This window comes from Lygodium microphyllum, chromosome 13 (genome assembly GCF_053477565.2).
Source record: "Lygodium microphyllum isolate KBCC chromosome 13, Lygodium_microphyllum_v1.1.10, whole genome shotgun sequence".
Lineage (NCBI taxonomy): Eukaryota > Viridiplantae > Streptophyta > Polypodiopsida > Schizaeales > Lygodiaceae > Lygodium > Lygodium microphyllum.
The window spans coordinates 23,354,496-23,376,440 of record NC_141147.1 but is presented as its reverse complement, the minus strand read 5'-3'; the positions used below and the strand labels follow the sequence as shown (position 1 = coordinate 23,376,440).

General features: G+C 45.5%; 1 pseudogene; it reads right to left on the bottom strand.

Moving 5' to 3' along the window:
- The window catches only part of LOC148026420 (uncharacterized), a 39,963-nt pseudogene extending 21,734 nt beyond the window's left edge, over window positions 1–18,229 (bottom strand).
- Window positions 18,230–21,945: the final 3,716 nt, after the last annotated feature.

Below are 21,945 nucleotides of genomic sequence, written 5' to 3'. Positions count from 1 at the left end.
TCACACCAACTAATGCAACTCTTAGCCCTTATGGGGGACACCCACAAGCACTCATAGGCAAGTGCAAAATCCTTGCGACAATTGAAACTGAAAGCTTGCCTATCCTATTTTATGTTCCTCCAAATAGTGCTAATTACGGGAAGGAAACCCTCCTAGGAAGACCCTTCAAAAGGGCGACCAAGTGTGAGGCCGACTATGTAGCACAGAGGATACACTTGACACTACCAGGTGTGAGGATAGTCACAACCTTTAGCAAGGGTGACCTCATTGAACCTCGAGGGAAAGGCATGGAAGGTGCTGATATAACACTCAAGCCTACTAACGAGAGCAAGGACTTGTTGAAAGAGTTGATACAAGCATAGATTGAACAACGAGAACTAGTGAGTGAGGCCATGCTTGAAACAAGAAGATCGGGAACCAATGCCAAGGACAGGCTTTGAACTTATAAATATCGTAGAAGACCCCAAAAGAAGCCTAAGCCTTATAGATGAAGGCATCGATGGAGAGCCAATACAACGCCGAGATGGATATCCAAAGCATTGCTACATGTTCAAGGGTATTTTGTAGGTAACCGATGGATTGGGGTACCAAAACCCCCTGTTAAACCACTCTATCAGCTAAAGGCCAAATTGCATCAAAAGCAACGAAGCATGTGAGAAATGCGGGATCTAGAGCATGGCAAAGCCGGAAGCTATGGAGGATGGAAGATGAAGATACTACTCATGTTGACATTGACAAAGAAGACAACTGTTACACAAGTGAATTAGGTTTCAAGATTGAGACTTGAACTCATAAACACAATCTTGTGTAGGACTGACAATGACACAGAGACTTGACAGAAAGAGACAAGTACTATTGCATTATCATCATATGAAAGTGATAGTCAAGTACATCATTATATAGGATTGCTTGGTAGCACATTTCATCACTATGCCTATGGGATCTGTCTCTCTTCCTAGAATGAACTGCATCTTCCTAGCCTAGTTGTTCCATACAAAGGGGCATACATAGGGTGTGATTGGCAGATTCTCAACACCCCTCCTCAATCACAACCTGAAAGTACAAAGTATGTAGAGGCTTTAGTGAGAGTAGCACCTGCAAAGTGTGGGCATACCACAAACATGGCAAAACACCAGAGGCTGTTGTTAAAAAGGCTAAGTGTGGGTACCATAAACATGGTGGACATCCAGAGGCTGTAACAGGGGCCTCACAAAGTGTACAGAGATTGTAGTACAAGGCTACATGAGGAGTTTTTTCCAAGCTTATGAAAGGAACATTAAGGCAGGTACAATGCTTTTAAAACAGAAAATGAGAGACAAGGACCGATAGGCCCTTGTGGTCTTTTTCAGCATATGATTTCTCTTTGTCAGCATGGAAAATCTTCTTGTCTTTCATCTTTGGTTCTTCAGCTTTGAATGATGTGGTCTTTTGGTCTTCATGGCTGATCTTCTTATTGTCCTTCTTCCTTTGCTCTTTTATCTTATGGTCTTCTTGGTCTAGTTCTTCTTTGACTTTGCTTGCAACTTTAGTCTTCATGTCCATGTCTTTGTCCCCCTCAAGCAAAGACATCTCATTCTTCATGATGGCCAAGGTAACTGGAGTGTCTTCAAAAACTTTAGATGGAATCATTGATTGTACTTTAGTATGAGCAACTCCGTGTCTAAGTAGATCACAAAAATCTTCTATGTAGTGTAGATAAGTCATGTTAATTTTCATAAAGTGTATCCACATATAAATCTTCTTGGTTATCATAGATATGACCAAGAATCTGCTTTAAATCTGTGAGTAAGTGGCAACCAAATTGATCTTCAATGTGTCAAAAAACACAAGTGACGATAGTGTTAAATCAACACTCTTAAGTATCAAGGGATACTAGAGTTGAAGATGGTGATTCTTGATGCCGATCCTTTGCTTGATGAACCCGTTGTTTGAGTCCCCTCCTTGATGTGTGGCACTGACTTTGGTTAACTTGAGAAACTTGGAACTTGAAGTGAAGTTGAAGCTTTGGAGCTCAAGTCTATGAGAGGTCTTCAAATCTTTAATGGGTCTTTAAGTGCTTCAGAGATCTCCCCTCCTTGATTTGATGGACAAATGTTGTTGGAGACTAATCAAATCAGTGAATCAAAGTGGCAGAGGTTTGGGTTGAGTGTCAGGAGAGAGAAAATGAAGAATTTTTGAGTTTGAAGTATTTTGGCTATGGTGGATTTTAGGGTTTCTGAGACAGGGGCCTGGTTTTTCTAACACTGCAGGAGCTATGGTGGACCATTTTCAAAACTTTTTTTATGGAAATGTAGCTTATGTGATGCTCTACCAAAGCCCTAATCTCCTCGTTCAGATCGCAGCCCGTACTGCACGCGCAGAGACGAATTCCGTGAACAGGCGTAGTTTATACAGATTTCCACGATTTCCGCAATGCTGGACTCGATGATGAGCAATGTTGGACTGTGATGTATCAGGGAGCTTCGCCACGAGTAGAGGAATGTTTCTCCAGAAGGAATCATGGGCTAAGATGGCCTGTAGAGTAAGATATAGAACCTCCAAGTGCTGTATGTCCTGTCTGGCTATGGCAAATACAGAGCAAAGATTGACAGTTTAAGCAATGCTGAGCTAAGGAGTGGCCAATGTCAAGATCTTAAGTGATAGAAAGAAGCCTTGGGAGTCAAGGAAAAAATGTCTAGAAGAGAGCAGGTTCAGATATGACCTATGGAGAGAGATCCAGGAGCTTCAAGTTGACAGGGAGTTGTTGGCTATGGCTGCCATGGAAGCTTCAGTGAGGATAGAGGTAAGAAATGGAACCATGAGCTGGACTTGAGCTGACCTGAGGTTAAGAGGGACTGAGAGAGCAGATAAGGGAGTTATGCCATGCCCGACTGGGCTCTGATACCATGTGAGAAATGCAGGATCTAGAGCATAGCAAAGGCGGAAGCTATGGAGGATGGAAGATGAAGATACTACTCATGTTGACATTGACAAAGAAGACAATTGTTACACAAGTGAATTAGGTTTCAAGATTGAGACTTGAACTCATAAACACAATCTTGTGTAGGACTGACAATGACACAGAGACTTGACAGAAAGAGACAAGTACTATTGCATTATCATCATATGAAAGTGATAGTCAAGTACATCATTATATAGGATTGCTTGGTAGCACATTTCATCACTGTGCCTATGGGATCTGTCTCTCTTCCTAGAATGAACTGCATCTTCCTAGCCTAGTTGTTCCATACAAAGGGGCATACATAGGGTGTGATTGGCAGATTCTCAACAAAGCATAGGAGGAAATCTAAGAGAAACTCTAGGTCTCGAGGAAAGAAACCAAACATGAGTGTTTGAAAGAAAGAGCCTCGGCCTAGCATACTCAATAAGCAGATGTTAGATGTAACCATTGAGCATGCACAAAGACCACTAGTGCTCAAGGAGCTTTTGACTTCCCAAGAGGATAATGAGCACCAGAGGCACAAAGCTACTCATAAGAAGGCTGATTGCTCAACAAAGCAAATGGCACAATCGTCTAACAACCTCGAGCAAATCGTTCAACCAGTGTCCACCTAAGAGTCCCAGATCTCCTATACCCTCTTTTCCCAAACGGACACAAGAAGCACAACTCCAATCGTCAAGGGCAGCTCTCAATCCCAATCTCTATCTCCATTTAAGCTTCTAAATGTCCAAGAGGTGGGACATGGCACCACCTGTAGCTCTCGGCCCAAGGGTATGCCTGTGCAATCTATTGTGACTAGAACAATTGAGGCTCGATCTACACAAGTGAATGCTCAAAGGACAACAAAAGACACGACCACTTTTAATCGATCTAAGAACTTGACACCACAATCCACCAATCGTAGCCAGTCCACTGAACTAGCTACTACTACTTCCAATCAGGGATCACAGTAGTCACAACCCTTGGCCGTGACAATGCCCCTTGCAGAACGTGTCTTTAGTAGTTCATCTGTGGAGGAGGTGTCGCAACCAACTTCCTTGACAACTCTAGCACTTCCAAAGCGCCTAAAGACTAGGCTAGAGGAGTTAAACAGAAGGGAATTGGCTGAAAACCTAGACTCTCCAAAAAGAGAGGCAGTTGTATCCTCATAACCTAGCGAGGCTATTCAGCAAGCTACAGCTATGTCCCATGAGGATACACTAGAGAAAAAGAATGCTAAGGCCCAACCAAGCATATCAATGGCTAACCTAGTTCAGGGTCCTGAGTCATTAAGTTATGCACCTTCACTAACCAAGAAAAAGAGGAGAAAACAGCAAAAACAACAGCAGTTACAGGTGGTTGTGGACCCCAGGAACATTGAGACCAAGAGCATTGGAGAGCTAAGGAATAAAGCATCGAGTCCATCCACCAATGAACCCATTGATGTCTCTCCTAATAGCGGTGAAACCTCAGACACATCCATGTGCTCTGAAAAATCAGAGCAGTTGTTACCATCAATGGTTGCTTGAAACACTCAATCCACTGACAACAGAATTTGCATTGACCAATCAAGAGTGGATACAACATTGTCACAACAGGGTGACAAATTTATGCCAGTCACATCCAAGGAGAACCATGACGCAATAACAAAGCCTCAAGAGAAACATGGAAACCCCGAGAGCATAAGCAATCCTAGTGTTGACCAATCTTGCTCATCTAGGCCTGAGCCCCCAGCTATGCTAAAGCCTAGGCAAAGTCCCAGAACCTTGCATGAGATAGCAACCAAGAAAGCCCTCGTTGAACATAGAAGTGTTGCAAAATGCTTAACTAAGTTGGATGCTAAACTCAAAGTATTCGCACGTGTCTACGTCCTTGTGGACATGGGTGCATTCCCCAAGAAGCAGCTTGGGGAATACTTGCCATTTCCCCTATCCTGGGAAGAGCAAGAACATCTTGACGAGCACTATGACAGGCTCCTACATGAACACATGAGACTCATCTTTGATGAGGAAGCCGACGAGCTACGCTTAACTGTGACATTCAATGACGTGCTCTGCCAACCAAATCTCTTAGAGAAAGAGCAACTAAGTGACAATCAGAGAGTCAAAGTTAGTTTGAAAAACGTTGGTTTGGAAACCGTGTTGCAATGGCTGAACTAGGAGCCCAAATTATGACAAACTCACAGGAGCGATTGGACAAATGGCAGTCTCAAAGAGACCCAACCTATTTGGCACCAACTTCCTTTCGAGTGCTAGCTGCCACTCGAGGTACAGACTTAGCTGGAACTAGCCAAGAGAACTCTCTAGCTGATAAGGTTCTCATTGAGGAGGAGCTACATCTCATGTTGCTAGTAGACTCAGACAAGGTGCCATGCTACTCGATGTTGCAAAATATCTATTGTTATTGATTAAGCTGCCACAAGTACTGAATGTGTGTGCCACATTCCAATACAGTGCGGAGTTCTACAATTGGTTTTTATCCTCGTAAAGTGACATGGATTCATAAATATATACATAAATAAACAATGAATTTTGTGACCTTCTATAGATAATATCAACACACACAAGCAATGATAGTCAAGCGTAGGGAGAAGAGTTGGGTTTGATAGGCTGAGCTCCTCAGGTCCTCCTCTCACCATACATTTAGAAGTTTGTGACCATTCTCGCCTCCAGATCAGATGGTGTAGACGGGGTACTGTCCTTTCTATACACCTTTTCGCCTTTCCGGTCTATCCTTCCGAGGATCAACCATGCCCCATTCCATGACAACCAGACGCAACTTAGCATAAGCCAAGATCTGCTAATGGCTAGAGGAAAAATGAACATCATCATGGGGGCCATCCCTCTACAATAAACATTGCATGCCTCACCTCTCCCCTCCTCATCATTTGCGCTTGATAACCCACTGTATAATCCCTTCCATGCGAATCGTTTTATCCTGCCTCAGGGCCTAATCCTTGGTTCGCATTTTGCAGGTCCCCCTATGATAGCAGTCATGGACCACATAGTGCAGCTGGTATGCAAGGAAGCTCTCAACTGTCGAAAAGAGCATAAGGCATTAGCACCCCTACCAGAACACTACGTGCCTACTCTAAAGAGGTACATGCCAAAGAGAGGCTCCAAACTACACCGCCCAGGACGCAAGCGAAAAACCCCCCAAGCCAAGAGGACGAGGGCTCAAGGGAGCACACAGGGTGTGGCAACACCAGTCGTGCAAGCTCCCACCAGACGCTCGGGCACCAGGTACTCGAAAAAGGAGAGGGCAGCTCGAGACAAGCAAGAATTTGATGCATTGTTTAAAAGCATTTTGGAAACAGTTGCGGCCTAGGGACTATACCATCCGGGTCCCGGTCAACATCTTCCCCGCCCAGCCTCATAGGAGCCCCTCACCGGCATAGCCTCAATCGCCCAACCACCCGAACTCGCCCCGCCTCGTGCAAATAGAGTAGCGCCTATGATATATAAGTAGCTTAACAAAGGCCATCCTGCCATAACTTTTTGTCTTTAAATGGTTAAAGGGGCAGGCTCCCCACCTATATACACTTTCCTTACCTATTGCTAATATATGCCACGTCTTTAACAAGCAACAAAATATGCATCACAATCAGCATCATAGGATTTTGATAAAGTAATATATTGATATGATTGCATCTGTTCATTGTACTTGATGTATGCGACTTGCATATACTCTTATGAAGTGACAACTAGATGCAGGACGACGTAGGTCTTCGTGAGAACGTGTTAAATGCCCAAGTCACTGCAAGACCACCAACCTCACAAAGAGCCGCGACAAAGCCATGCTGTCGAAAGTAAAAATCACCCTTGCGAGTACACACATCGCATGGCCCAAAGCATGATCTTAACCACTTCCTCTTTCTGGGTTACACTCTACGCCGTGCACTCATGGCAGCTATTACCCCAATTGTACCAACATTGCATGTTCCAAAGAGGGTTGCAATATCTCAAGTGTGTCTCCCCATCTCAACGACTGCTTCTCTAACAATGAGGCTAGGGCACAATCATCCCTGTAATATCCATTTCTTGAGCCTTTGAAGCTTAACATTTCCCAACCCATTGAAAGGCTGATAGCCTCAACATATTGCAATGGTTGTACTCAGGCAAATCCAAAAAAAAAAAGAAAGAAAGAAAAAAAAAGAACACAAAAAAAACGAAAAAGGAAAAAAGAAAAGAAAAGAAAAGAAGAACAAAAAGATACGAAGCACCCACGATCACAACACAACACCTAGGGGTCCTCAAATTAGGTACGTCCACCAGTGACCTTGGTCGGATGGCTCCGTCCCTAGTCCCCAAGCCCTTTAGCATCACCCACAATTGTTCAAGGCACATCAAGGGCAGGACATACCTAGGGAGCTTGTCTCACCTATGGTTAGACCTGTCACCCTAACCCATTCGCAAGATTCCCTCTTGCACTCTGCCTTAATACCATTGCAATCCAATTGTAGTAAGCACCGCATGAATGGCCATGAAAAGTACACCATCCTCATTAAGCAAGTCCAATAGCTCCCACCTACAGAAATTGCGGTGTCCCTGTGTTTAATTATGCTACATCGCGTAGTCACAACGCAAAGGATATCTCATACACCTTCACGTGTACTTCTTCTCAACATGGACAACTTTGCTTCATCCACACATTGTTATGAGAAACCAGCCCGCGGTCTTCTAACTACATAATATCTAAGTATGCACGAGCACTCACATAATATCTGCACCAAAATATATACATAGTTTGGGTCCTCAAGTGTAGGACAATACTCTCAGCTTGCTTAGAGTTTGACCTGTCTCCCAAACTATTTGAACTATGTCTTACGCACAATAGAGAAGACTAGCACTACCCCTAGGGAGAGACCACCTATGAGAGTTTTTCAATTGCAGGTATTGAAGACTCCAACAAAAGTGTCGTTTCCTCTTCATCGACACCCAACTCTAAATTCTTCTCCTTTATCATCCTACAAGCCCGCCAAGAATCGTCATGTGCAGAATCCCCAACAAGCCAACACTTGTGTTGGCTATCAGTGCAATCCCCAACAAATAACAACCGTACTACCAACTCCAACAACTCTACCACCAGCCACCTAGGCCACCAACATGTCCCCAATGACCTTCCTCCACATTACCACCAACACTCCACGGCAACCATTGATATCCCTTCCACCCACATCTTCAGTGCATGCCAAAGCCTGCTACCTACGAGGGTGAGTGCCATGGGACTGGCACTCGTCTAGGAGGGGGGTAATGTTAACTATCGGACGAACAAGGTGGAAAATATGAAAAAGCTAAAGTGGAAGACAAAGGCCAAGGCAAAGTGAAACGAAAGACGAAGGCGCGCCAAGAAAAATCTAGAAACACAAGAAGCGTAGAAAAGTCCTAAATAAGGAAAAAAGGCTCACAAGGAAAAACGCAAGTCAATCCTTTTGTAAAAGAGCGTAAGCCCACCATGATTTAATTTAAGGAGCACCGGGCTCTCACCCGTACAATTTGTAAATGTAGACGGGCGCTGGAAAGAAAGCTAGAAAGATAGAAGGACAATGGGAAAAAGCGCCTAGGCCACGGCCAGCCATGTAAAAAAGGGGATAAGGCCCAAAAGGGATTTAGGGTTTTGTATATAAAGTTGAAAAGTTAATGAGAAGCTCATTCTTGTGTGTCACCAAAAGTGGCTCTCTTCTTCTTCTTCTTCTTCTTTCTTGCTTGAGCTTGTGCTTGAGGGAGGGAGTGTGAGAGTGTGAGTGTGAGGGAGTGAGTGTGTGAGGGTGAGGGACCGAGGAGGAGAAGCTCTCCATCTTCTCTTCTCTTCTCTTCTCTTCTCTTCTCTTCTCTTGCTCACGGCAATGGAGCTTGGAGCTTGGAGCTTGAGAATGGAGCTTTCTTGAAGCTTGCACTTGGATCATGGAGCTACTAGGGTGCGTGGGAGAGGAGGTAACTCGATTGGCACGGCAGTAAGCTCACTACACCCGTAGATATGAATGGTGCGTCGGCTATGTGAGAGATAGCCGTTAGTTCTTGGCTTGGAATGCTTGAAACAATAAGCGATTTGTGGGTCTTGGTAGTTGAGCGTGAGCTCCCATAGATGCTTATGTAGTGGAGAACCTAATGGATGATGAGCACGACACAGATGAAGAAGAGTAACGAGTACAAGTCGACATATGAGTTTGTGATGCCACATGATCCAGGAGGATTTACAAGGATTGGGATGCTATGGAGGATTGATGAGCTATCATTGCCAAGGTTGGATACAAAGGGATACATGTTAGTTGGGATCTCCTTCAACAACTACCCCCTAGCCTACCTTTTTTTGTCTACTACTATTCGAGCAACCTGTCCCTAACCAAAATTGGCATGTCTCCAACCATTTGTTGTCTACATTGTCTACAACAATCTACAATTTCAATTTTTGAATTAGTTTACTCATGTATTTCTTATTAAGTATCCTTGTACACACTCACCAAGAGCAATCCGCATCTCGCTCAGTTTCCTCCATCTCTGCACGTAGGCTTTCATCATTCTCTAAATCATCCTCCCTCTCCATAAAGTTACCACTTTCATCATTAACCTGCACATTTGATGATAAGCATAAGCATTAAGCATTAGATGAGGAGGTTGGAAAAATCAGCCTTGAGCTTGTACAATGAAATGACTAGCACAGAAACTAGGCTATCTCATGTTTGCAGATATCATTTTACTATAATAGCTTCCAACTTGTCCAACAATGTGACTGCTAGCTTGTTGTATGGATCAATGTCCATATCATAAATTGTGACACGAGAAGCCATTTCTTGATGATAACATGTACTCTTGATGCCCATTGTTGTTGCTTCTATGTTGTGAAACACCACTAATCTACAGGCAAGTGGTTTTACAATTGGGCCAAGACAAAATAGACCTAAGAATCTTAAAATCTAGAGTAAAAACCATGAGTTTAGGAGGAATCCATACTTGCCTGCACTAGCGCTCAACAATTTGAAACCACCGCAAAGCAAATTTTACTGCAGTGATTGAAGCAAAATGATCATTTAATGTCTCGATGATATCAAAGTTTCTAAATTCAAAAATCAAGCGTGCTCAAAGAAGTACTCTATAAGACAAACTCTTCAATAGCACAAGACAATAAAAATATATGCCTCCAAACATTAACTCTGAAAGTGAATTAAATGACCACCATGTGTTGACAAAGGAATGACAGACTATGAATGTACAAGTCTCACAATACTTGCAAACATCATATATATATACAAGAAGGTCTCTACTACCAAATGTGAAAAGGGGAATTTGAATGGCATTAATGTCAGCACCCATGAGGGCCACATCTCCAAAGCTCAAAGTAAGAATCTATGCATCATGTGCTTCCTACCAAGTATTACCACAAGTTCCAATACAATATCACCAACCACCTATCAAATAATGATGTTAAGTAGTGTCTTCCTAGCACCTTTAATTCTAACTATGATGCTTACTGAAAAAATAAACACATTTGATCAACCATTGTTCATCTTGAAGTTTACAATCTAAAGGGACTGTGGATCATATAAATGAAGATTGCCATTTCGATCACCAACTGCTAGATAATGACCATCTAAGCTAACACTTAATGAATGAAAGCCCTTACATGAGTCTGAAGGATCGCTTGACTCGTTTGAAATTGTCTTTGCTTTTGGTTCAACTCGCTTGTCTATAAAGGAATAACCATTGTTTGCCTTGAAGTTTACAATCTGAAGGGACTGTAGATCATATACATGAAGATTTCCATTCTAATTACCAACTACTAGATAATGACCATCTAAGCTGACACTTAATGAATGAAAACCCTTACATGAGTTTGAAGGATCACATGACTTGTTTGAAACTATCTTTGCTTTTGGTTCAACTCACTTGTCTACAGAGAAATTATAAGAATAGACTTGAGTAAGAGCCACATAGTGAGGTCTACTACCAGACTAATTTTGTATGGTAGTCATGTTCAAGATGGCCATGGTCCTCAAAAGACATGCCACCATGGAATGGATGTGCATGTGTGTAATGACCACATTCCATATGTGCAGCAATTAAAGCAATCCATAACACTACACCTTGACTTGCTATCCTATTGAACACATGTTGTGCTTTTGAAAGCAATCTACATTGCATGTACATATCCACAAGTGTGTTTCCCACATAAAGCTCTTTGTCCCCCAACCCTTTCTGCATACTTCAGCATGTGGATCTATGTCCACTTCCAATGCCCCTATAGTGCCACAAGCTTTTATACCAAGAACCAGTGGTCAATAGATCCATAGGGACACATTCTAATTGCATTTGTTAGAAACAATTCAACACCTCTTCATCGATCCCATTTTCAGCATATCCTTCGATCAATACAATCCAGGAAACCGCATCTTGAGCTAGAAGCCCATCAAATTCTTTTCACCCTTCAATTATGGAGCCACATCTTCCATACATGTCAATTAATGCATTGCTCATTGAGAGATTCTCCAATCCTGCCACAGTCAAATTTTGGCATGTAATCATCGGCCCACTTCCAAGGCTCCAATGGTCCCACAAACTTTCAAGTAGAGAATGAAAGTGACAGTATCCTGATACACCTTCCAGCTGCATCTAATCAAAATAGCTAAGGGCTTCTTCACAATGGCCATGTTCAACATATCCTGCAAGTAGAGCTGACCACAAGACAGCATCTTTAACATGCAATCTGTCAAATAGCTGGCGTGCTTCTTTGAGCAAGTTGCATTTGGCATACATATCCACCACTAGTGTGGTGTTGACATGGAACTCTTGCTCCAAGCCTTTTTGAATGATTTCTACGTGTAGCTCTCAGCCTATTTCCACAATCCCTATGGTTGCACAAGCTATCAAGTAGTAAACATATGGGTGACAGCATTTGCATGCAATCCTTCGAGTTGCATCTGTTTGTAAGAATCCATTATTTCCTAATTGAGACCATGTTCAATATATCTTGCAATGAGCGTAGTCCAGGAAACCACATTTTGAAGTGGTAGGCTCTTGAAAACTTGGTGTGCTTCAGTGAGGGAGTGGCATTTCCCATACGAGTCCACCAGGGTGCCATACACATTACTTTATGTATCCAATCCATGCTAGACGATATCAGTGTGTGTTTGCCTACCCATGTCAACATCCTAGAGCCGAGAGCAGGCATTGAGCAAAGCCACATACATGAATCAACTAGGCTGTCCACAATGCAAGGGCATCTGGTGTTAGAGGTGGAAGGCATGGCGTGGCCAGCCGCAGTTGATGTAGGCAGAGATGAGGCAAGTCCAGGAGTGCTCGATGGGGCACGGCAGGCCATGGAGGAATACACAACGGGTATCATGCAGGTTCCCTGAGTCGGCAAGCATAGCTACCAGATAGTTTCCCAGGACAGGGTGGGTTTCCAGGTGCTGGAGGTGGAGGTATGCATGCAGACTCTGGGCTTGGATGGTATTTTTGGTGCATCGGCAGTGCTGTAGGAGGCAAATCTCTCTCTCTCTCTCTCTCAGAGCAGCATGTTTAACTTTGCAAAAAGAATTAGGGGCTTAGCCTTGCTAAAAAAAATCAAGCTTGTATGATTAGATATTTTTGCTGAAAGGTGAGAAGGATCGAAGCTTGCACTCTAGAGCTATGGCGGGAGAGCAAGAGTAAGAAAGAGAGACGCAAGAAATGGGAACTCCAACAGTCACAATGTGTGATTGGGCCTTCCTTTATTCAAACTGTCACTAAAAGAATAAAGAATAAAGTGACGGTGACGGGCACGCGCCACCTGCAGTGTGCAGTGGCGGTGACTGTCAGTGTAGTAATACACGGGCGGCTAGGCGAAGGCTCTTTTACCCCCAACAACCTCCCACTTAAAGACGAATCTTCCCTAGTGAGGAGTGAAAAGAAAAAGAAAAAAAAGACAGTACAACATGTACACATGTACAACAGGATGAGGAAAGATGTCATCTCATCCCACACCCATCAACCTCCTGAGGAAGGCAAAGCACTCTATAGGGAGGCTTTTCATGAGTAGATCTGTAGGATTCTAATCAATCGAGATCTTGAATAGATCAACAGACTTGTCCTCAACGACCCCACATATGAAGTGATACCTCACCTCAATGTGTTTCGTCTTCGCATGGAAGACCGGATTCTTGGCTAATTAAATAGCACTCATAGGATCCGAATGCAGTGTAGGGATAGCATCAATACTAAGGTCAGCAACTAAACGACCCAACCAAATGGCCTCCTTGCAAGCCTTAGTGACTGCAACATACTCGGCCTCTATAGTAGAAAGGGCCATGCATTTCTACACCCTAGACATCCAAGAAACAGCACCTCCAGCATATGTGAATACATAGCCGGAAGTGGACTTCCTACTATCTACATGTCTTGCATAATCAGAGTCAGTGTACCCCACGACTCCTATATCTTGGCTACCACTTCAGGTACCTCATGATACCCTTCATGGCATCCCAATGCTTCTTTCCAGTTGTAGCCATATAGCGTGCCACAACACCAACTGCAAAGGCAATATCTGGACGAGTGCCTATCATGGCATACATAAGACTGCCCACTGCGGATGCATAGGGAATCTTGGCCATCTCGGCCCTCTGCTCATCTATCTGTGGACAATCAGCCTGTGATACCTTCACATAAGAAGGCACTGGATAGCCAATAGGCTTTACGTCCTCCATGCGGAAGTGCTCAAGGACTTTATGAATGTACTCTCTCTGTGACAAGTAGAGGAGTCCCTAATGCCTATCGTGTCTAATGCGCATACCAAGTATGTGAGCAGCCTATCCTAGATCTTTCATCTCAAAGCTCTTCTTGAGCTGAGCCTTAAGAGCATCTAGCTCATCATGAGTTTTCCCTACTATCAACATATCATCGACATAGAATACCAAAATCAATAAAGAACCATCACGAGCTTTCTTCATGTAAAGACACGGATCCATAGCACTCCTGCTACAGCCCTGTGACTGCATAAAGGCATCAAACTTATGATACCACTCCCTAGGTGCCTGTTTCAAGCCATAAAGACTTTTCTTCAATTTGCACACTAGGTGCACCCTGCCAGGTTCTGCAAAGCCCTTAGGCTGCTCCATATAAATCTCATCATGAAAGTCCCCATGTAAGAAAGTCGTCTTGACATCCATCTGGTATAAATCCAAGTCAAGCTGAGCAATCAAAGCCAAGACTAAGTGCAGGGTGGTCATCTTAACCATAGGAGAAAAGACCTCATCAAAGTCCACACCATGCTCTTGCTTAAAACCCTTTGCTACCAATCTAGCCTTGTATGCCGGCTTGGGGTGTCCAGGGGTACTTTTCAGCTCGTACACCCACTTGCAGGGCAAAGCCTTCTTGCCCTTAGGCAAGGAAACCAAATCCCAAGTCTCATTCTTATGCAAGGATTCTATCTCAGACTACATAGACCTCTCCCAGGAGTGACTGTCACCCCTGCGCATAGCCTCATCATAAGTGAAAGGCTCTCCTGCATCTCTAACCAAGACATAATGCATCGAGGGCTGAAATCTATCAGGTGGACGTCTATCTCTAGTAGATCGTCTCATAGTAGGCTTTGCTGCCTACCCAGCTGCCTGTCAGACACCCTGACCATGAGCATCGGCTGCAGCTGTAGGCTGTCCAACTGGTTGTGTGGGAGCTCTCGGCTCCTCCTAAAATATGACCCTGCGGATCTCAACAACTCTCTCAGGTTGCCTATGCATCTTGTCTTCATGGAAGACTACATCATGACTGCGGATGACTTTCCATGCCTGCGGATCCCAGAGATGGTAACCCATCTTGTCTACATCCCCATAACCAAGGAAAATGCATTTGACACTCTTAGGATCTAGCTTACTTCTCTTGTCCCTGGGCACATGGAAAAATGCCTCACATCCAAAGATACGGAGATGGGCATAAGAGGGAGTGTAGTGGGAGCTTACGCTCAACTGCCAAGACCCATAGACTGCTTATTGCTTCAAGCATTTCAAGCGAGCTCTAATGGCTATCTCTCACCTAGCCGACGCGCTGTCGATCCTACGAGTGTAGTGAGCTTACCTTGATGCCGATGTGAGTAGCCTTCTCCCTCGCACACCTCGGTAGCTCCATGATTCTTGATGCTAGCTCAAGCATCCTCAAGCCTCGTCCATCTCCAAGCTCCATCCTCCATAGCCGCACGTGCGAGAGAAGAGAAGAGAAGAGAAGAGAAGAAGAGAAGAGGAGATGGTGAAGAGCTTCACCCTCTTGATCCTTCACTCCTACACACTCACTCCCTCACATTCTCACACTCCCTCTCTCAAGAGCACACACAAGCAAGAAGAAGAGAAGAAGAGAAGAAGAAGAGAGCTCTTGTTAGCCACACACCAAAAGAATGAGCTTCCATTCACTTTTTGAACTTTATATACAAACCCTAAAATCCCATGGGCACCCATCCCCTTTTTTACATGACCGGCCATTGTGGCAATGTCTTTTTTCCATTTCCCTCTTCTAGCCTTGTCCTCTAGCCTATACCCATCTAATATTTTACAATTGACACAGGAGGGAGCGTTGCGCTCTTTTACAAGAGTTTTCCAAGTTTTTTGAGGTGCCTTTCATTTAAAATTGCGCCTTTGGTCTCGGCTTAGCTTCTAGAGGTCGCTTGCGTGTCTTTGCTTTTTCCATGCTTTTTTCGCTTTTTCCTTCATTTTTCGCCATTTTCCACCATCTCGACTTGGGGTTAACATAATCCCCCTCCGAGACGGGTGCAAGTCCCATGGCACTTCTGTGTTCTTGTAGAGTGGTAGGCACTTGGGCAATGATGGTGTAAAGGGAAGGGCCACATGTAGATTCAGGTGCATGTGGAAGCTAATGTTTGTCGGGGAAGCCGGATGGATAGCGAGTGGTTGACAGGGACCTCCGAAGTTGCTGGTTTGCTGCTTGTGTGATGCTTGAAAGGAGAAGATGCAGTGCTCTTCCTAAGGGGAGTGACTACCTTACTGTTATAGTGCAATGTGCTCGTGCTAGTGGAATGGGGAGGCGGGTCTAACCGCAAGCAAGCCTAGGTGATGTCCCACACTTGAGGACCCCATTTGTGTTAAGGGAGGTGCAGTGCAAGTGGCTTAGGATGACAGGTCTAACCATAGGCGAGTGTTAGCTCCCTAGGTATGTCCTGCCCTTGATGTGCCCTAAGCATGAAGTGGGGAAGCAAAAAGGGCTAGGGGATAAGGAGCGGAGCCGGCCAACCGAAGCCACCGGGCACGCCTAACTTGAGAACCCCTAGGTGCAGTGATAGTGCTCTATGTGGTGTTTATGTGCTTCTACAAGTGAGTCCTTGTGTGCTTTTCCTTTCATGTTATTCTCTTTTTTTTTTTTTGTAGTTGTGGAATGACAGCCATGCCTAATTGTCTTCATCTGAATGAGGAGGGGAAGGGGGTCGGATGGATTTGCTCAAAAACTGGTAGCTTTGCATGTATCCTTTCAGATTCATGCGGACATGGAGAGAAGTGGTGGAGAGGAAAGGGTGATTGCACCTAGTGAATTGGCTGTCATTCATATCTTCTAGGGGGGCTAGGCAAAAAGAGGGGAGGAGACTAGCCCTCATCATGAGACGAGCCATGGCGCAGCTGTCAATAGCGTTAGGGTCAAAGAAGAGGGGAGGTAGGCCGCGCTCTTGTGGAGTTGGGTCCTGCTTAAGGAGTAGCTTAAGTAACCTAAGATAATTACATGTTGTTACAAAGGCGGGGTAAGGGCATGAGGAGAAATCCGCAAGTAAGCGTGTCATAGAATCATCTAGGCTTTCGGAGGTAAAGAGAAGGGCATGCTCAAAGGATACTACATTAGAGTTATAAATAATAGGGAAGTCGTATCGCTCGTGGAGGGTGGCATCAAAATCCACACCTACCCTTCGAGGGTATGCCATGTAGATGGGGTTGTTCTGGTCGAATGGCAGGGTGTTACAAAACGCCATCCAGGCGAGCATGCTGATGTCGCATATACTCGCCTCCTCCACAAGGGTTGGCTTTTGTAGCCCTGTACAATGTGTGGGACTGCAAAACTTTGTTATGCCAGTAATCAGCCACTTCTGTGCCCTAGGAGGTCAGGGTTTTGTCTCGCTCTTCTAGTCATCTTTGCCCCAACTGGCTATCGATTGCAATCACCTCATCCATCACCTTGAGCAGCAAGACCCTCCGCAGACTGCTGGGTAGGAGAAAACTAAAGGTAAATGGATCCTTTCCTTGTTCTTGTATCTCCCACAGCACCAGTTCTGTGTGGAATCCCGTGGGGATATTATCAGGGCAAGGTGGGAGGGGTGCGGACGGCAACACGGCTGGTTTGGCTCTCAGCTATTTCCTGGCTTTCTCTACTAGCTTTCTGTGTCTTTCCCTAAATGTGGCTTGTCTTTCCGCAGATGGGTCCTCTTGTGATGGCTCTTGAGACTACGGCAAGGGGGGTTGTGGGACTACATCCTCCTTGAATCGGTTCTTGTCGATCTCAAGTTCTACTTCCTCCCCCTGCCGTTCTCCTTATGGTGCTTCCTCTTTGAATCTAAGGGCGTCGATTTCCTAGGGGGTTAAGCCGGCTAGCAATAGGTATTTCTGTTGCTTATCCAAGCTCAGCCTAACCTATGCAGGTAGGGATGGCATCTGCAATCCAGCATGTAAGGCTCTGCGTGTGATGCTGAGCTTTCTTTGCGTCACCTCCAATGACTCTCCTTGCACTGAGCGGGTGATGTCCATGATGGTGTCGAGGAAGGCTTTTTGTTGGGCACCGAAGGCCACTTGGGCTGCTTCTGCCTTGCTCTTTGCAATGATTTTCTCCTTCTCTACCAGAGCAAGGCGCCGTGCTAGTGTCTTCACCCTCTTTTCATTATGCACAGCCCACTCCTCTGCTCTTTTGTTCATTTCTTCCATGCTCTCTCCTTGCTTTAGGGTTAGTATCATGAGTTTCTGTTCTTGGTCCTCCAACTCCCTAACCAGCCTCTGTTGCTCTTCTTTTTCAGAGTTTAGTTGATCTATCAGGCGCTCAATTTCCTCTTGCTGCTCCTCTATGTCTTGTTTTCTCTCCTCATCTCTGGCATTCAGCTCAGCCACAAGCGCATCAACCTGAGTAGATTTCGTAACAAGCTCCTGGTATTGCACTATCAGGAGCTTGTGCTCTCTTTGCATCTTCACTAGCTCCTGTGTTTCGTTTTCAAGCTGCTGTCTCCAGTGCTCCTCCCTGTCATCCTTAGCCTTCATTTCTTGTTTAAGATCTACGATCTCCCTTTGTTGCATGGCTATCATCCTCCTTTTATCCAGCTCTGGAAGGCGGCTACTGATTCCTTCTCAACTGCCAACTCAGCCATGGCTATCTTGCGTTCCTCCTTAGCTTTCTCCAATTGGGAGAGTAGCTCGGCGACGCACTCTTCGTAGTTAGCCAATGGCGTCATCGTTGTGTGAATGGGTGAGGTTGAGGCTTCTACTTTCTGCCTTTTAGGATCTTGTCTGGATTCTGCATCAGTAGCTAGCCTCTTTTGTCATGTGGCCGTGGTTCCTATGCTCTGTCCCTGGGCCATCTCTTTGTTGATGAAGTATTGCATCCATGCCACAAAATTTGACACGTCGGCAGGGGTTGGAATGCTAGGGGTGATGGCGGTGGGTTCAGTGGAAGGCACCAAGAGGGTAGGAATTGGATGAATTGGGGCCTTGCCCTTGCCCTCAGTGACTGCAGGTGGCACGACCTCTGGCACCTGTGTGCTAGACCCTGGCCTTTCTTCTCTCTGTGGGCTCCAGTTCCCCAATTCATCAGCTCGGCTTTGTTGCTCGATGGACCAGCGTGTGGCGTCAGCCAGGTCCTCTTCCTCCTTCCTTCTTAGTTCTTTCTCTTTCTCATCCGCATTTCTTCTCCTTTCCTCCTCCGCTTTTCTCTGCTCTTCCTTCTTTTTCTCTTTTTCTTCTTTTTCCTTTCTTTTCTTCTCCTCTGCTTCCTATTTCGATGCCTTCTTTGCTTTCTGTAATTATTCTTTTTCCTTCTCTTCCTCCTGTCTCTTCTTCCTCTCTCTCTCCTTGGCCTCTTTTAGGGACTCTTTCTTTTCCCTTTCCAAGTCTTCTCTCTCCTTCTTTCTACCTTCATCATCCTTCTTCTTTCTCTGCATTGTCCTCTTCTTGGGCTTCTTGGTTGTCTTTTTGCTTGTTTGTCCTTCCCCTTCTTCCTCTGTCTCAGTTCTATCGGTGGACCTATCCTTGTCCTGGTGAGGAGGCAACCTCTCTAGCGTTTCTCCTTCTCCTTCTTCTACATCCTGTGCTTCCTTCACTGCCTCCTAGATGAACGCAGTCAAGACACCTCCATACCTAATGAAGGAGGCTTTGGAGGAGGCTTTCTTTCTTTCTGCAGCTTTAGAGGCTAGAGATTCTCCTCCTCCTGGCACACTTCCTAGGGCCAATGCTTTGGCTGCCTGGTCGATTATTTTTCGCACGTACCCATTCCAGTCTACTTCGTCTAGGGTATGGGCTGCTACACTCTCCAGCACATGTACGCTAATTCGATGCATCAATGAATTGTAGCGTTGGCTGGAGAAGAGCACATGTATCAGCTTGGCTTGCATCATGGCTTCTGCATCAGGGATATCAAGGATGCTTATGCCATCATTTGTGAGCACATCTTCCTTCTTCATTTTAAGCATGGCATAAACATCCCTTTTCTGTTTCCTCTCTGTCTTTGGCTTCAACCCCAAAGCCTTCTCCACCAAGGCTGGGTCTAAGCGGACCTATACCTACTTTGCATCTTCTCCTCTGCCCACCGTCACAGTACCACATTCTCGATCTGGGTTGTACGTTCTGAGGAACTCCACGCACTTCATGTGTCTAGCTCCTGCGAGAACTTTTCAAGATACTTCGTGAGGTTGCATTGTTCAACCACCCTCCTGGCTGCTTCCTCCTTGGCCACCACAGCTTCTATGTTGTGGATGGTTTGAAATTTAAGCTGGCTGAAGGCGCGGTTCTCTAGATGGATGCGGTATTGCTCCCTTTCCTCGTATGTGAATGAGAGTCGATGGGCACGGTCTTGCTGACTGTAGCATTTTATTCTCCTACCATAAATCATAACTTTCATTAGTGCTTTCTACATATTAATTTGCTCATTGCTAGAAAAGAAAAACTCTATGCTTTTTGAATGAATTCATTAAGAAGCAATGTAGATTTTCCTTTTTAGACTTGGACTGTTTGCCATTTACTTCAAAGTTTTCATGCCCATTTTCCTACCCCATCCGTTTTTTCATAATACATGTTTATGTTTTTCATTGATTTTACTTTGATTCATTTCTCATCTGATTCATTTCACCTTACCCCTTTCTCATCTGATTTATTTCACCTTACCCCCTCCCCTTCCTACTTGAGAAGAATCCTTCCTAGGATTGAGGGTCAAAAGGTGAAGGGCTTTCGGCATGGTGGTATAGGAGTTGCTTGTGAAGGAGCCAAGTATAGAATTTTGGATTGTATTCCAATTGAGCTTCGCGGTCCAAATCAAAGGGTTGAATTCCCACGTGCGTGGTGTATGTGAGAACATATGTGAGGAAGTCACTAGAGTCGATACGGCTAGCAATGTGTAACTCTTCCTCAGTCAACAAGCGATCGAGGTAGGGGTGTTCTTTGATGTGTTCTTGTAATATTTCCGCGTACTGCGTACTGTAAATATTAACTTCCTGCACGTCGTGTAAATCTCGTGCAAAGATTATCACTAGTGCCAGCAGCTAATCTATAACCACACGCGGGAAATGGAGACACTCCACCTTAGGAAAATAAGGCCGGGGATTCAAACCCGCATAGCCACGGGAAAACAGCCTCTTGGGAAGAGGTCAAGAGGATAGGTAATTGCAAATTTTTTTATTATCTTCCCCAGCCGATGTGTGGCTGGGGGAAAGGGATGGGCTAGTAAGGGGAGCATGAGGAGGTGGAGGGAGAGAGCCATGCAAAGGGCCACGTGGGGAGGTCCCCTCTCCCCCCCTTGGACTATAAGAACCCCCTCTTGGGGGGGGGGGAAGAAAAGGGGGAGAGGGAGGAGGACGTGCTGAACGTGTCGTGTGAAGGCCGTCGCTGTGGAAGGGAGGACAAGGCGGCAGAAGGCTGTTGCCATGTGAGGGAGGTGGCCGTGTGGAGGAGGGACGGCTGTGGAAGGAGAGGACGGGCTGCTGCCGCCGTTGGGAAAGGGGAAGGAGACCAGGCCGTCGCCACGTGAAGGAAATGCTGCCGCCCAGTCCGCCAGCCTCCCGCCGCCACAGTCCGCTGCCGTGAAGCCGCCCGGCCACCTTAGTCCGCCGCCGCCGCTGGATCACGAACCCTCCCCTCTCCCGACGTGGATGTGCTGCCAGAAGCTCTTAGAAGCTTCTCTAGGAAGCTTCTAAGGGGGCTTCTCAAAGCCCCTTCCCGTGGAGTCCCTTTATAAGCCCATTTTTACCCCGGGATTCAATCCCCCTTTCCCATTGCATTCCCACACAGCCCATATTAGCCCAGTGCAAGTCCCCCCTTCTCGTGGATTCCCAACACAAGTCCCTTCCCACCGATCACCCATAAGCCTTCTAGGCTCGGATTTAAAGCCCCGTCCCACTAGATCCTCCAAAAGCCCAATTGTTCCCCTCGGGTTTCGAAGTGGAAGCCTATAAGGCCTTCCTACCAAATTTTTCCATAAGCCCTCTAGGCCCCAGGTCTTGTAGAGAAGAAGAGGGGTCCTTAAACACCTTTCCACAATATCTTCAACCCTCGGGATTTTGAAGAGTAAAAGAGGAAGCCTATAAAGGCCCTTCCCACCAATCACCCACAAGGCCGGTCCTAGGATTTTAGGGAAGGAGAAGAAGAACCCTAAAGCCTCCATTCTTGCAAGGCCCATTTCCACAAACCAAGCTCCAACCCCTCAAGGCCTTCCATAAGGCCAAATTCCGCAAGCCGGTATTCTCAAGGATCCACATTTCGGAAGGGATGTCCTGCGTACCAGGGAGAAAAGGCCAAGATCTTGAGACTGCATACCAAGGCGAGTATATCTATAGGCCGCGAAGGCAATCCGGAAGCCAAAATCATGCCTACAATGGGC